The following is a 15,664-nucleotide window of genomic DNA, read 5'->3' as shown; positions in this document are numbered from 1 at the left end:
TTCCCCTCAGTGTTATTCTCTAAACAATACATTAGGAAAAGTATTTACTACTTTACATTTGTATGTCATTAGGTATTACATGTAAGCTAAAAATGGCTTGAAATATATGGGAGGATGTGCATAGGTTATCTGCAAACACTACACTATTTTATATAAGGGAAGGAGCACCTGCTGGTCTTGTGGGGGTCTGTAGGAGCCCTGGAACCAATCCCCTGTGAACACTGAGAGATGACTCCACGTAAGAAACTTGGATGTTTTTAGTAGCTGCAAGACCTCCAAATAACTGGTGTGATATTATGTGAAAACATCGTCATGCACAAAGCAGAGCTGAGAAAACTGTGAATGTATTAGGATTGAAAAACAGTGGCTGACAGCTTTTCGGAAAAGCCCGTGAAGACAGCCACTGCCTTGGCAACCATAGGAGAGGTAAGAAGTAGCCAGGAAACGCTCCGGACAAGAACACTCTGGAGAACCCTTCTTAAAAACAGCAGCTCCCCTTGCTTAGAGTACTTGAGGTGGGCTGAACACGGGTTAGGGCAGGGATGGCCAGTGTGGTTCATTTGCTGTGGCCCCTCTGCTTGGGTGCATGGGGTTGCCTGGAATGTTGAGCTGAAAGAGATCTGACACTAAGATGCATCCTGTGGAAATGACTAGGGTGGGTAAGTGATGTCTGCCATAGGCTTTGGCCAAAGGACTGAGGACACCTAAGCTGTGGAGTTTGCCACACCTTGTCTCAAGGGAGGCGTATTCTACTGGCTGTCACGGGAGAATGAGTGAGCGGAATCTGGCACAGGCGTTTGGCAGAACTCAGGCAGTAATTCTTCCAAACGATTCTGTGACCATGGAGGAACAGAGCAGAAAATGCACCAGATGCAGAATGCCAGGTGAACTACAGGACAGGCGACATTCACAGTCTCGTTTCTGTGTCTCGGTGTCACATCAGCTCCATCCCTGGCTCCTGTGGTTGTCACCCTGCTAAGCGTTTCCAATTCCAGCCCGTACTTCACCCACTAAATGTGATGCTTCCACAGCCATAAACTTGGAAATGAATCTAGTTCCTCCACTTTGCTCTACTGACAACACAACCCAAAGCAAATATTGCCTCTATTTGTGACTCTGATGATAATAAACTCTTAATTTGCACACACAGGCTCAGGAGCAGACCTGGGGCTCTTACAGTGACAACTGCAGGAGGGAACAAAAAAAGATACAGAGTAACAAAGCCAAGAATGAGGCACATTAAAAACAACAGCAGTGGTTTTGCTTAGGATGACACAATCATGGGTGATTTTCGTCCTTTGTTTCTCTTTTCTAAATATTGAATATTGGGGTTGTACACTGTGTAATTCTTTTAATTGCAAGAAGAAAAATGGTGCTTAAAAAAAAAGCAACATGCTTATGCAAACACACACATGTAGCAGTACCCACAAGATCTCCAGAATATGAAACTTGGCTTGGGGGACCAGCGCCGTGGCACAGTGGGTTAATCCTCCACCCGCAGCGTCGGCATCCCATATGGGCGCCGGTTCTAGTCCCGGCTGCTCCTCTTCTGAACCAGCTCTCTTCTGTGGCCTGTGAAGGCAGTGAAGGATGGCCCAGGTCCTTGGGCCCCTGCACCCACATGGGAGACCAGGAGGAAGATCCTGGCTCCTGGCTTTGGTTCGGTGCAGCTCCGGCCATTGCAGCCATTTGGGGAGTAAACCGGCAGACAGAGGTCCTTTCTCTCTCCCTCTCACTGTCTATAACTCTACATCTCAAATAAATAAATAAAATCTTAAAAAAAGAAACTTGGCTTGGATCCCTGGCTCAGCTATGTCATATGAATTACCTTGCTTAGTCTGAGTGAAAATCTAATTAGTGGACATAGCATCTGCCCTGCCTATCTCTGTGGGTTCACTGTGGGGCCTGATCCCTGCAAAGGCAATAAAATGCTGTGCAAAAATGGATGTGTAGTGGGCTATGGCCCCTTTGAGCTGTTACCTCTGCCCTTCCCAGCACAGCTTTGCATGCAGTGGCCTGTAAGGTGAGCGTTTGTTTGGAGTACGTCCATTTGCTGGTCTTTATGCCACTAAGAAAAGGCAGTGAGAGCTGGGCATTTGGCCTAGCAGCTACAATACAAGGTGGATGCTCAAGTGACTTCCACTCCTGTTTCTGGTACCTGATTGCAGCCTCTCACCAATGCAGACCCTAGAGGAACATGGTAACAGTTCAGACAGTTGGGTCCTTCCATCTCCATGGGAGTCCTGGATTCCGTTCCCATCTTGGGCTTCAGTCTCAGCCTAATCCCAGATGCTGAAGGTGTTTGGGGAGTGAACCAGTGGATGGGAACTCTGCAGACCTGTCTGTCTGTTTTTCTTCAAATAAATAATTTTTTAATGTAGTGAAATTAGAATCCAAATAGTTGGGGTGAGACCAAGAGGACAGTGGTGATGCTGAAGCACTGGCCTTGGAGTCGAGGGGATTTGTTCACCCACCTGGAGATGTGCGTCCTGGAGAAGGCAGCAGCTCTCCTCACCTCAGACTTCTCATCTGAGATATGGGCATAATTTCCCCAACCTCAGAGGCTGATGTGAGCATCCCGTGACATCAGCTGCTAATTATGGGAATAAACCCGAGAGGTGTTTACTGAGCAAACTCACGAAACGGAAATGCTTACTTGTGTGTGTGCTAGGGAAGCTATGAGGCTGACACATGCTTGGGAGGAGACATGGAAAGGAAGAAATAAACTATAGTTGTATCCAGCACACCCCCATGGTAGCATTTATATTCTCCATGCGGTTTGCTGCTTAGACATTGCTTGCAGTAGTCTTTGGAAAAGGTAGGAAAAGCAAAGGTTATCATTCCCATTTTACAGATGTTGAAGGCTTGAGGCTCAAGGTCTCCCATCTGTAATCACAGAAGTCTTTTCCCCCATGAGCCGGGCTGCCTCCAATCACAGAGATGGGGCGACCAGGATGAGTGGCTCAAAACAGAGTCATCTAACGCATTGTTAGATGGGATGAAAGCCTTTGTTTCATCCTGGCCTCAGGAAACAGCCACCATGAGTCCTGAGATTTGAACTCATAGATCTTGGCTGTGTGACCTCACCTGGCTCACTTTGCTCTCTTTGAGCCTCAATTTCCCAATCTGTAAAATGGGAGAAATAATAGTTCCTCCCTTACAGGATTGCTGTGACTCAGATGCGCTAATGCCCAGAAAGTGCTCAGCACACTGCCTAGCTCAGGGCAAACACGACTTTAGCCACTGTGGTTATTTGTCATTCGTCCAGGGCTCTGCAGGCAGCTGCTCGCTTAGAGTTTATTAAATGACTAACAGGAGCTTGGCACTTTCCTGGCAGCATCTCCCAAAACAAACTAACAGTTTAGTAATCAGAAACGAAATGGTTGGAGGATTGGAGGAATCCAAACACCAGCATGTGTTTATCATTTGTGCCGTTAGGAGCTTCTGTTCCATAAAGCAGCTCCCCCAAATGCCTTTGGAAATGAGCAAAAGCATAAGGAAAGAGCACAGTGAGTCTGTTCACATCACGGGGGCAGGAACTCAGAGTGGAGAATGCCAGACGAAAGAGAGGCAGGGACCCCACCATTGCACGCCCTCCGAGATGACCCCGGAGACGACTGTGTACCGGGCTGTGCCCTCACAGCTCTCCACAGACTGCCTTGGGAGGTCTGCCCAAGCACCCACTCCACTATCCTGTGTCAGATGCTGGAAGCGAAATCCAGGACAGAAAGAAAGGAGCTAACTTCAAGGACGCACAGCTGTAGCTGCAGGAGGAAAGGCTTACTCGGGAACCTGCCCTTTTAACCCTTGGGCTAAATTTTGTCTCTTTAGCTCTTTACAAAACATTCTCCCTTTTTGATTGCATCCAATTCAAATTGTATCTGGATTACATTGTGTTCTTCCTGCGAGCTGGTGGTGTGGTGTAGCCGATAAAAGGTGCCTGTGATTCCAGCATCCCATATGGGAGCCACTTTGTGTCCTGGCTGCTCCATTCCGATCCAGCTCCCTGCTCGTGTGCCTGGGAAAGTGACAGAGGACGGCTTAGGCCCTTTCGCCCACGTGGGATACCCAGAAGAGACTCCTGGCTTTGCCCAGCCATTGTGTTCTTTTGGGGAATCAATCAGTGGATGGAATACTTGTCTGTCTGTCTCTATTCTCTCTAACTCTGCCTTTCAAATAAATCTTTTAAAAGGTTGTGTCCTTCCCCTCCTCCCCAAAATCCACACATTGAAGACCTAAGTCCCAGGGCCACACACTGTGTCCAGGAAACAGATGTTTGCAGATGCAATTTGTTAAGAGGAGGTCATACAGGAGTAGAGCAGAACCTACTCCAGTATGACTGAAGTTCTATGAAAAGGGAGTCAGGGAGAAACCACCCCACCACTGTCTGAGAACGAGGGTCAGTCGTTCTAGGAAAATGAGGTCACAGGGTCCAGACAGCAAGCTAAGAGGCCCCACCTGTTGGTTCACGTTCTTATCCCATCTGTTTAGGATCACACTCTGTAGGAGTTGAACCCACTGGGACAAGAATAACAAAATCCTGGGCAGCAGCCGGGGACATGGTAGTACTCCCAGTTTTCAAGGATGAAACGGATGCTCCAGAAGGGGGTGGATTCCGGAGCGGGAGAGCGAGGCAGTAGCCTCAGCATGTTCACCTGCCAGGATACAACCTTCATCCATGCATTCGATGATTTAGAAGTAGGTGCTCGTGTTCAAATGCAGTGTGGCTCTTCCATTTAGCCAGTTTAGTGACTAGGGCAGAACCTGCAATTAACCTATCAGTACAGATACCTTAGAAAATACTGGAAAGCAGGCCTCTGTTGCCTTCTTGAAAATGAGATCGATAAAGCGATTTCTCCATCACCTTTAACGGCAAATAGATCATCTCAGCATTTGGAGGTAGTAGAACCCTGGCCTGGGTCACATAGCCACAATTAGCCTGCGTGGATTTCATCCCTGGCTCACAAGGAAATCCAGTTTGGATGTATTTCCAGCCAAGTGACATTTGTGAAGGCAAGAGCAATCGTTTTATCTGGAGCTGAGCTCACAGACTCCTAACAAGGAGTGCTGAGCTGAGAATAAACCTAATTGTGCAACATAGTGTGGTCGCCAGTGTAGATGAAATGGTCTTGTTAGAGCCTCAGTGGGAGATGCCGCACCAGTGATGGAAATGCATGGCCTAAGGCCCCAGAAATGTTTTGCATGACACAGCCTGTGTTCTCCTGGCTGGGCACCTTGCCCTGAGTCCCTGACACCAAAGATCTAAACTCTAGGCGGGGTGGGGAGGATATGCATCAGCCGTGCATTGTGAAAATCTTCGCTGCTGTCCACTTGATCTTAGCCAAAAGGCCGAGAAACAATCGCTAGCTTTCAACGTTGACTGTCAGCCATTATGTTCAGCCTTAGGAATCCCTCCAGTTAGGAACGGAAGGACGATGTTGGTATTCTTGCTGTCTTGCATGAACACGTCAGGCCGAGAGGCACGCCTCAGGGTCTGAGAGTGGAAATTCCCAGTTCGGGGTTGGGGTAAGAGGTGTGTGTGTGTGTGTATTGGGGGGTAGAGGAGCCAGCATCCTGCCCCAGTCTCGAGAGGTGACCAGAATTTTTTACAGGCAGAACAAGTTGGAGGGACAAGAGGTAGAGCGGACAGCACCGACACAGGCAGGGAGGCGTGGAGACTCGGGTTGCTAGAGAACAATGGGTCCATTTGGGTAGATCCTGTCTCCACTCAAGCCTGGCCCCCCCAGCTCTCAGTGCTCAGGCTGATGTACCTTTGATCTGTGCTGGATGCACCAACCCCCCTCTCTTAGCAGCTCCAGGCCTCTGCCCAGGCTGTGATGCAAGCCTGGGTGTCACCCCTCATTCATCTCCCTTCTTGGGTTTCACTCACTGCCTGTGCAGTTGTCCAACTACTGAGTTCTGCCATGGCCTTGTAAATGGTTGTACATTGTCCGCTGAGGCCTCTTCCTCTCCGATGTCGCCTCTCATGTCAACTTCAACCAGTCCCATGCTCTCTCTGTTTTTCAATGAATAATGTGCCTCAGAGGGGCCTTCAGCAAGTTCATGGGAGATATGAATGGTACAAATGTGTACATGAAAAAGCCATGCATGTGCTTTGAAATTTTTCTAAAATTTTTATTAGAGCGAGAGTGAGAGCGAGAAAGAGGAAGGAATGGGGATGAAATGGAAGAGAAGGGAGAATATTCCCATCTGGCTGACTCCTGGCTAGGCCTCGGCTGCGCCTGGTCAAAGCTGGAGGCTGGGAATGCCCTCCAGCTCTCCCACGTGAATGGCAGGAAACCAACTACACGAGCCGTCATCACTGCTTCCCAGGGTGCAGGAGGCTGGAGTTAGGGGCCAGAGCCAGGAGTTGAACCTTGGCATTCTGATGTGGCATGCAGGCATCTTAACCAGTGTTTTAGCCACTAGGTTAGTAACTGCCCGTGAATTTCTAAATTTTTTTGCATCAAAACAAGCTTTTTTTTATTTTCACTTTCCACGAACATTTTGAAGTGTTTGTAGCAGTATCAGCAAATAAATGATATCTGTAAATTGACTTTAGATGTAACTCATGTATAAGACAATTCACTAACTTAAAGTGTGCAATTCAATGGTTTTTTAGTATGTTCACCACACTGTGCAGCCATCACCACCATTCATTTTAGAATATCTTTATCCCTCCAAGAAAAGCCACAAGTTAGCAGTCCCTCCACATTTCTCCCAACTCCCCCGGCCCCAGGCAAACACTGGTCTATTTCTGAACAGACCTCCTCCAGGGACAATGCTCCTCTTGGCTGTTTTCCAAGCATTTGTTCTGTTCAATACCAAATGGGAGGCTTACACTGGCCGTCAGCCTGTCCTGCCCACAAATTCCCTTCCTGACCTTTAGCATTCGGACTTCTGTCCTCAATCTCCTGAGACGGCTTTCAGAACGTCAACAGTGACTGCGGCACAATCCAAAGGCTCTTCCTCCAAAGCCAACACTAGGGAGCTGTCAGATGGCCAGAGTGGTCCCTTTAATACTGGCAGTGTCTGGACACCTGGTCCTCTGCTTGCTGTGTGAAGGCAGCGCCGAGGTTAGGGTTCTGCCCTCATCCTCCACAGTGGAGGAGTTCATGTAAGGGCTTGAGAGGCTGCCTGTCTAGCTTTCAGTGCCGGCTTTGCCATGTACTAGCTGCATGACTGTGGGCAACTTACTCATCTCCATACCCTTCCATTTCCTTGTTTGTACCAGTAGCCATCACTCCGTGTTATTGTGGAGATGAAATGAGCTAAGGAAAATTCAATTATAAGCAGGGAGGTAGGGCCCTTATAACATCCAAAGCCTCACTTGTACCACCTGTAAGACAAGCGATGCTAGTACCTGGGTCTTGGGGTTACATGAATCAACACATACAGCGCTTAGAGCAATGCCCGCCGAATCATGATTCATCCAGCAGTGTTACCAGTAGCAGCAGTCCCCCGGCCCTCTTCTCTTGCTGTGGTTGTGGGTTTGGGTTGCCTATGGACATCTCCACATGCATATTGTATCATCACTTTAAATCAAACTCCCAGCAACGCCCACTCATTTCCTTACATTTGCTCCTGGCACTGCTACATACATGGTAAGGCTGGCATCCTTGCTTACCATCTCTCCGGTTGAAAAGCCCTTGGTCGTCTCTGATTCTTGCTTCTTTGTGGTCTCTCACTTCTGCTCTCCTTTCTTTCCAGTGACTCAGATTCCTTCATTTTTTCCCATACCACTGCTCCCCTTCCCCCCACACCTTGGTCATAGGCTTTCCAATTCAGGCCTTAAAAACTCCTGTCCCCAGTCCAGCCTCCAAACCATTGTGCACCTGACACAGTGCACATTGCCTGCTTCGGGGTGATGCTTTGAACATACTCCCCCCACTCCTAGCTGTGCCCAGGCAGGAACTTCTAGATCTGTAAGGGAGGTCCTGCCAGCTGCTTGTCATCTGCCATGGTTCAGCTGGGTTTCCCAGCCCGTTAGCTTGGGTTGGGCCACCTGTGTCAGATGCTTAGCACCACCCTGTAACTTCCCAGTCTGGTGTTGGTGTGGAAGCCTGTGGCATATTTGTTCCTGACAGTCCCCTCCACACACACACACACACACGCACACACACACATTGTGTCCTGAGCCATTCAACTCCCTTTAACTGGTGTTCCACATTAATCTCCCTTTTCATTAAAGGACACTCTCAAATCCTACCCCAGATTTCCACCCCCCCTTCAGACAGACCTGTCCCTGTGTATAGATGTTGTGATGGCTTAGAATAAAAGACACAAACATCCTTAAGCCACAACTATTCGTGTGGAGGTAAAAATGCAGGTGACACCAGATGGGGAATTAGGAATGCCTAAATTAAAAAGTGATTGTATTTGGGCAGTGATGTCTACCATGGCCAAGGCAGGGAGACTTGGAAGAAGGAAAGGTGTAATTAGCACAGTTCAGTAAAATGTAACCAATCAAGCCAGGTTTCCAAAGGGTTGCAAACTGTGTCCTACCCTTAAACGGAAGGATGACATCATCTCCCGGAGCAGCCCCATTAGGACTTTCTGCAATAGGAATTTCTTCTATGGTTGTGCTGTCCAATTTGGTAGCCACGAGGCACATGTGGTTTTTAAGCACCTGAAATGTGGCTAGTGCCACTGAAGAGCTGAAGTTTTAAATCTCCCTAATTTTAGTAAGTTGAAATAGCTTCATGTAACTAGTGTTACCAGAGTGGAGTCATGGACATCCCACAGTCATGGACTTTCATGCAAACACTGTAGAATACTACAGATACTGTCTTTTTGCAAAAGTTTCTAAAAATTGTTAAGGTATCCATGCAGCTGTTGGTGTATTATTTTTAAATCACTTATGTGTGTGTGAGAGAGAGAGAGAGAGAGACAGACAGACAACGGTCCCATGCATTGGTTCATTCCTCAAATGCCCACCGTCTCTGAGGAGCCAAGGTTGGGAGCTAGGACTGCAATCCAGGTCTCAACATGGGTGGCAGGAACCCAGTTATCTGAGCCAACACCTGCTCCCTCCCGAGGTATGCATTAACAAGGAGCTGGAGTCAGCAGCAGAGCTGGGGGTTGAACTCAGGTACTCTGATAGGAGATGCGGACACCTGAACCTCTAGGCCAGTGCCTGCCCCTCTGTGCACTACTTAGCGGCAGATGGGCTGTGGCAGTGTTAATCAGAGGTCACAGCTGTCCAGCCCAGATGCATATCTTTACGGGGATCACATTAGGGGCCAGGGTGGGGTTCAGGGAACTGAGAGGAGGGAACAGTGCCATGCTGCTTACACCACACTCTCCGTCAGCTGTCCCACACCCAGGCGGTCAACTCTGGCTCTTCCACCTGTCAGCAAAGGTGCCCATTATTTGAATGCGTTGCTCAAATCCACCATTCGTCTCTCATCCTCAGCCAGCAACCTCTGCTTGGGTTAGCCCAGACTTCTCTCTCCACCCCGTCCACTCTGTACACACTCCCGTGTCTGTGATTTTGCTCACACTCCTCCTGCTTGTAATATCCTTTTTGTAACTCCAAAATTACTCAAGCAATTTCTGTAAACCACCTCTGAACATCTGTTCCTCCTCAACATGGTTCTTTCTCATTTTCAAGATTAGTTGCCATTGAAACAGTTTCTGTGATTGATTACTAAGCTATTCTCTGATTGTTTCGTAAGTTTTAGCTTTCTCTCAAATCATAAACTCAAGGGCAGGAAGCATGTTGTCTCTGACTTCTGTAGACTTTAAGTCCTAAAGTAGTATGAGCACACAGTAGGTGCTCAAAAAATTTCTGCTGCTTGGTTGACAAACAGAAGTGTGCTTTGCCCCTTTCCCACCTGTAGATCATGTGGAGAGGTTAATTTGTTTCCACCTCAATGTGCAGTTACATATTGGATATGTGGTAGCAAACCTGAGGCTGCAGTATCCCCACTCTAATTTCTGTATTAAACTTAGAATAAAGTCAAAGACAGATGGCTAAAAAGAAACCCTAATTGTCTCTGATATTATTAGATCTTCTAGTTTGAGGGCTGAGAGAGCCCAAGAGAATCTTCTTTTAATACCTATGGGCTTTATATTCCACAGCTGAAATTATAGAGATGGCTGTGGAGCAATTTTGTGCAATCATTTACCAAAGGGGAGAGAAAAACAATTCTGGTCTTCCTTCTTAGGTTTGCAAGTAATAAGCTTGCAGTACTCTCTTCAAGCTCTAAGAGCTGTGTGGGCTTCATAACTAGTGCTGTATGGTCCAACTGTAGCTCTAAACAGATGCCTATAAATATTGCAGGAAAGAGCCCTCAGAAAGTTGGTGGGTGTTACTAATGAATGCCTGTGAATGTTTTTGTTGGCAAACAGGTAGCAGCTGTCTATCTCTTCTCTCTGGAGGACTCACCTGCTCTGAGAATCTGTATTCCTTTGGTTTTCGGGTAATGGTTTTAACCCTTGTTTGCTCATCAGCAGTCAGTCTGTCTGTCTGCCTGTCTATCTATACATCCATCCATCCATCCATCCATCCATCCATCCATCCAACTATCTAGGAAACAGAGAGAGTGAATTCCCATCCACTCATAATAGCCAGCTTTGGGATGAGGCTGGAATCAGAAGCCCAGAACACAAACCAGGTCTCCCACAGTGACAGGAACTCAATTACTTGAGCCATTATCAGTGTTTTCCAGGGTCTGCTCAGGAGCTGAGGCCAGAACACAGACTCAGGTACACTTGTATGGTATATGAGTGTCTTAACTGCTGGGCTCACTGCCTACTTCCAGGGTTTCTTTGGAAGCAAGTGGTCCTCATCCAGGTGTGATTTTGTCTGTCTCCACTGTCCTTTGCACTTGGTGTTAGACAAGGTCTGGAAATGTGTTTTATTACCTTAGGTGGCAATAGAGGATGCTACTGACATCTAACGGGTATAGAATGCTAACCATTCTAAAATGCCCAGGGCAGCCTCCCAACACCAAGAATTATTCAGGCCAAAATAGTAATTGCACCCAGGCTGAGAAACCCTATCTGAAAGGAACAATTTAAATTACTTAGGATAGTTTGTCCATTCATTCATTTATTCATTCACTCACTAATTATTTCCTGTTAGACAGGAAATATCCACCTAGTCATATTCCTTTGCATTGATGAAGTCAATAATTCATTTTTATAATATCTATCTATTAAATGTTATTTATTTGAGAGAGAGAGAGAGAGAGTGAGAGAGAGAGAGAGAAAGGCCTCATCTACTGGTTAAGTCCTCAAATTCCTTTAACAGCTTCCTGCTACACCTTAAGCCAAGAGCTAGGAACTCAGTCCAGGTCTCCCACATGCGTGGCAGGAACCAAATCACCTTCGCCATCACTGCTGCCTCCCAGAGTCTGCATTAGCAGGAAGCTGTAGTCAGACATTGAAGCCAGACACTATGAACTGGGACATGGGTATCTTAACTGTTGGGCTAAACCCTCAGCCTGTGTAACATGTATTAATGCAGCATCTACTGCATGCCACACAGCGAAGTCTAGAACAAGAGCCAGATCTTTACCAGCACAGAGTACGCTTTCTAGTGGAAAAGAGACCAGGGTCTGAATAAGTGAACAAATAAATGGGCACGGCGATCTCAGGCCGTGGTAAGCACCATGGACAGCGTCCAACAGAGTAAAGGGAGGGAATGACCAGGGCTGAGCTGGCTGCACACGACACTGCTTTCAAGAGGCTGGGGTGTGAAAAATGGCCTCTCTGTGTCGGCCATATGGAGCTGAGACAGGAGTGATGAGGAGCAAGCAGCCTGGCCACAAAGCTGGAGGAGAAATGTTCAAAATACAGGACACGACAGGTTCAGAGGCTCCAGTCAGGGAAGGCTTGGCTGGGTTCAAGAACCAGAAACACACCTGGCTGAAGCTCTGATGGAGCAGGTGAGGTGGATGCAGTGAGGTTGATGAGAGAGGCAGAGTCCGGCTGGACAGGGCCTCACGGGCCTCGGTAAGGAATTAACTGTGGAATTTCAGGTTCAGTAGGGAGCCATGGGAGGCATGGATGGAACATGAGTTGGCTTAAGTTATGTGAGTCCATGGGAAGCTGGGCAGAGAATCCCCTGCAGAGGGCCAAGAGGGAAGTGAGTACCCAGGCCTTATAGGAGGGGTCCAGCTTAGACAACAGTACCAGGAGGGAGATGGAAGGAAGGAAGTGGATTCAGTGTCAAGTCCTGGACTTGCCCACATGTGACCCAGGAGGCAGTAGAGCAAGCTGTGGCCTGGGTTTTCCTGTCTGCAGCTGGTGCAGAGTTCCTAGCTAGCCCTGGAGCTTTGGCTCTGCATCCGCAGTGGACTCAGTCCTCGAGCCTGTTCTGACTTTGCTCCCACACAGGCCGGAGCTGTGTTTTCCTCTAGCAGGGGTGGTTGAGAGGAGTGCTGGTGTCTTCTGTGTATCACACATCCTGGTCAGATGCTCCCTATGAGAGCAAGGCTGCCCCTTTGGCCTGTGGGTCAGTACACCGTTGGATTAAGACCATCTTTAACTACTTGACCACTGGAGCTCTGCAGTTGCCCAGGACCCTGCCTCACAAATTCTGCTTCTTCCATAGGGGAAAATTCCCTGGGAACAATGTAGTGTCACTCCCTGCCTCTGATCCTTGGGAGGCCCCCCGTGGTACCCAGAGCAAAACCCAAATGTCCTAGTCAGGCCGTCCTTGCACCATTCCCTCCTTGGCTCACAATAATGCATCTTTGGAAATCACTGTCATATTTCTTCCCTCATCCTTTTGCTTTTGAGGTCTTTTCCCTTCAGTATTGCACCTCCATGTGCGAGCTCAGAGGACAGCTACCCAAACACCTTCCTTCTTTAAATCAGTCCACAGCATGTATTCCCAAGGGGCAGGATATTTCCCCCAAAGGTGTGAAAATTGGCTCTTAAGAGAAGAAAAAAGTACTTTTAATGTAAAAGCACATATAGAACATAAATATACACACACACATGCAGGGTACTTCAAAAAGTTTGTGGAAAATGAAATGAAAAGATAAGTTTACTTTGATGCTAAGTTTTGAAATTCATGCCTGGTTTTTTTTAATAATAAGCATTTTCCAAGAACTTTGTGAAGATTCGTAATGCACAAATTTCATTTTTTTCACATCAAAATAAACTTCTCTTTTAATTCCATTTTACATGAACTTTTGGGAGTACTCGCAATCTCCCTCCCCTTCTCACTCTTAAGATTTCATGGGGAACCAATGAGGCAAAAAGATACACATAAAGTTCCTTAGGGGAGTCACAATGAAAAGAGAGTTGAAAAGCTTGGCTCTGTAGAAACTGTTTCTCCACTCCACTTACTCTTCACCACATACCCTGGTTTATTTCCTTTCAAGGACTTATTACAGTCAGCAGTTAACCTGTTGACTTGTATTTGCTTAGGTATTTTCTGTTCCTTCCAACTCTTCTGAACTTAAGCTCCATGGTATCCAGGGATCTCGGCCATCTGTTCTCCATTCTGTCTCCAGCATCCACACAGTTCTGGGCACACACCAGTCATTCCATAACAGTTTGTGGTTCAGTAACCACCGTGACCAAAAATGACTTCTAATATTAGAACAATAACCCACAGGGACAACTGGATCCCTCCCAGATTTTAGTCCTCCCTTAAATGCAACCGGATTTGTTGGGCTTGTTTGGGCACTGAGTTCCCTGCTCCATGGACAGAGTTAATCTCTTAACCCTGGACTCACCCATTCCTAGTTTCCTCTCCTCCATAACCCTAGAGAAGCCAGTTTCCATGGTGCCCAGTCCTACCCTGTTCCTCTGAAATACTATGGTGAATACAGTCTGGATGCTGGGGTTCATAAAATAAAAAAATATATATTTTGAGAAAATTTTAGCAGTAGTCTAACCATCTTGGCTATTACACAGCAGAAAGCATGGATGATTATCTGATTTGATTTAGCAATAAATTGAATCACAGTGAACAATCGGCAATAGAAAGACTGGAAGGAAATAAACCAAGATGCTAATGATGTTACTCTTCCCTGCACTGTGGACTGGCTGTTTATTTTTTCCTTATGTTTCTGGTTAGTTTATGAGTTTCCTGTAATGAGCTTGCATTTCTTTTACCAAAATAAAGAATTCTGGTGGTTGAGTTTTTGTAGTGTTAGAGACATATACAGGCACGTTGCGGGATCAAAGTTCTAGGACCAGTTGTATTTGATTACACATTGATCACCCCAAAAAGGCTTTCTGGGGAGGATTTCTGTGTGTAGAGAAGCCATTGGACTTGGGCCCACTAAGTCTAGCAGGCAAATAGCAACACTCTTCTTGCCAGAAACACACCCACCATCTGTTCCATAGAACTCTGCATTTGTTAGATTTTAAAAAAGTCTCTGTGACTCCCCAAAACACACCAAGAATTGTTATACCACGAGGCAACTCACCCATACATAGAGCAAAGCAAACAAACAAACAAATGCATTCCTACATCTTTTAAGTATTTTTCAGGGCCTTCATGGCTCCCTAAAGCCAGGGTTACAAAATCACGATGTACAAGGATTTCCTAGGGGATCTGCCTCCTGACATCCAAGCTGCTTCTCTTTATTTCTCCTCATAAGCAGCTGCTGTTATTTGACATCCCAAATGCTCAAGTCTCCCCCTGCATCCTGAAGGTGTTCTAGACCCTTCCTCCCCCTAGTGAGCCTCACATGAACCAACACAACGCATTCATGCTTCAGTATCTATGTGGGCTACATTAGGGTTTTTTTTTTTTTTTTTTTGGACAGGCAGAGTGGACAGTGAGAGAGAGAGACAGAGAGAGAAAGGTCTTCCTTTTCCGTTGGTTCACCCCCCAATGACCACCACAGCAAACCGGCGCACCGCGCTGATCCGAAGGCAGGAGCCAGGTGCTTTCCCTGGTCTCCCATGCAGGTTCAGGGCCCAAGGACCTGGGCCATCCTCCACTGCCTTCCCGGGCCACAGCAGAGAGCTGGACTGGAAGAGGAGTGACTGGGACAGAATCCAGCACCCCAAGCGGGACTAGAACCCGGAGTGCTGGCACCGCAGGCAAAGGATTAGCCTATTGAGCCATGGCACCAGCCAGGGTTTCTTAATTCTTTTGTAATGGAGGGCTGCTTCCAAATAGAACTTTTGTCAGATCAATGAATAGAAATACTCAGTCCAACTCTAGAACCAACAATTTGGCAATAATGACAGTGTCCACCATAGCTTAACAAGGTCTCTCAGGAGTTCAAAGCATCTGGGCTCAACACACAAATCATTTCAGCTCTAAGCTATCACTTGCCTTGACCTTGATCTCTTCTATACCCACAAGACAACAATATACATAACACCGCAGCAGTATAACCAAAGTGAACTGAGCACATCCATCAACCATCGGTGGCCACTTGGTGAAGGTTCATGTCCCAAATGAGGCACACAGCCTAGGAACAATGGAGGAACTTAAGTAGTTCTTACACCCAAAGTCCTTTACTATGGGGCAATGACTTTTTACGGTCCTAATTTCAAACAAATATAGATAAAGATCATGTAGCAAAAGATTATACAAGTGTACTTCAAAATGTTCATGGAAAAACAGGATTAAAGGATGTTTGTTTTGTGCAAAAATGTATAGCAATCCCCAAATAGTCTTTAATATGCATTTCTCATAAGCTTTTTGAAGAGTCCTCAAATGAATGGATTTCAATACTTT

At 46.8% G+C, this 15,664-nt stretch overlaps 1 protein-coding gene across 1 annotated transcript in view; it reads right to left on the bottom strand.

The window, feature by feature from the left end:
- The window catches only part of VAT1L (vesicle amine transport 1 like), a 157,242-nt gene that overhangs the window by 52,519 nt on the left and 89,059 nt on the right, over positions 1-15,664 (bottom strand). The window lies entirely within an intron of this gene.

Source organism: Lepus europaeus, chromosome 19 (genome assembly GCF_033115175.1).
Source record: "Lepus europaeus isolate LE1 chromosome 19, mLepTim1.pri, whole genome shotgun sequence".
In the NCBI taxonomy this organism is placed as follows: Eukaryota; Metazoa; Chordata; class Mammalia; order Lagomorpha; family Leporidae; genus Lepus; species Lepus europaeus.
The sequence above is the reverse complement of the archived record's forward strand: the minus strand, read 5'-3'. Positions and strand labels throughout refer to the sequence as shown.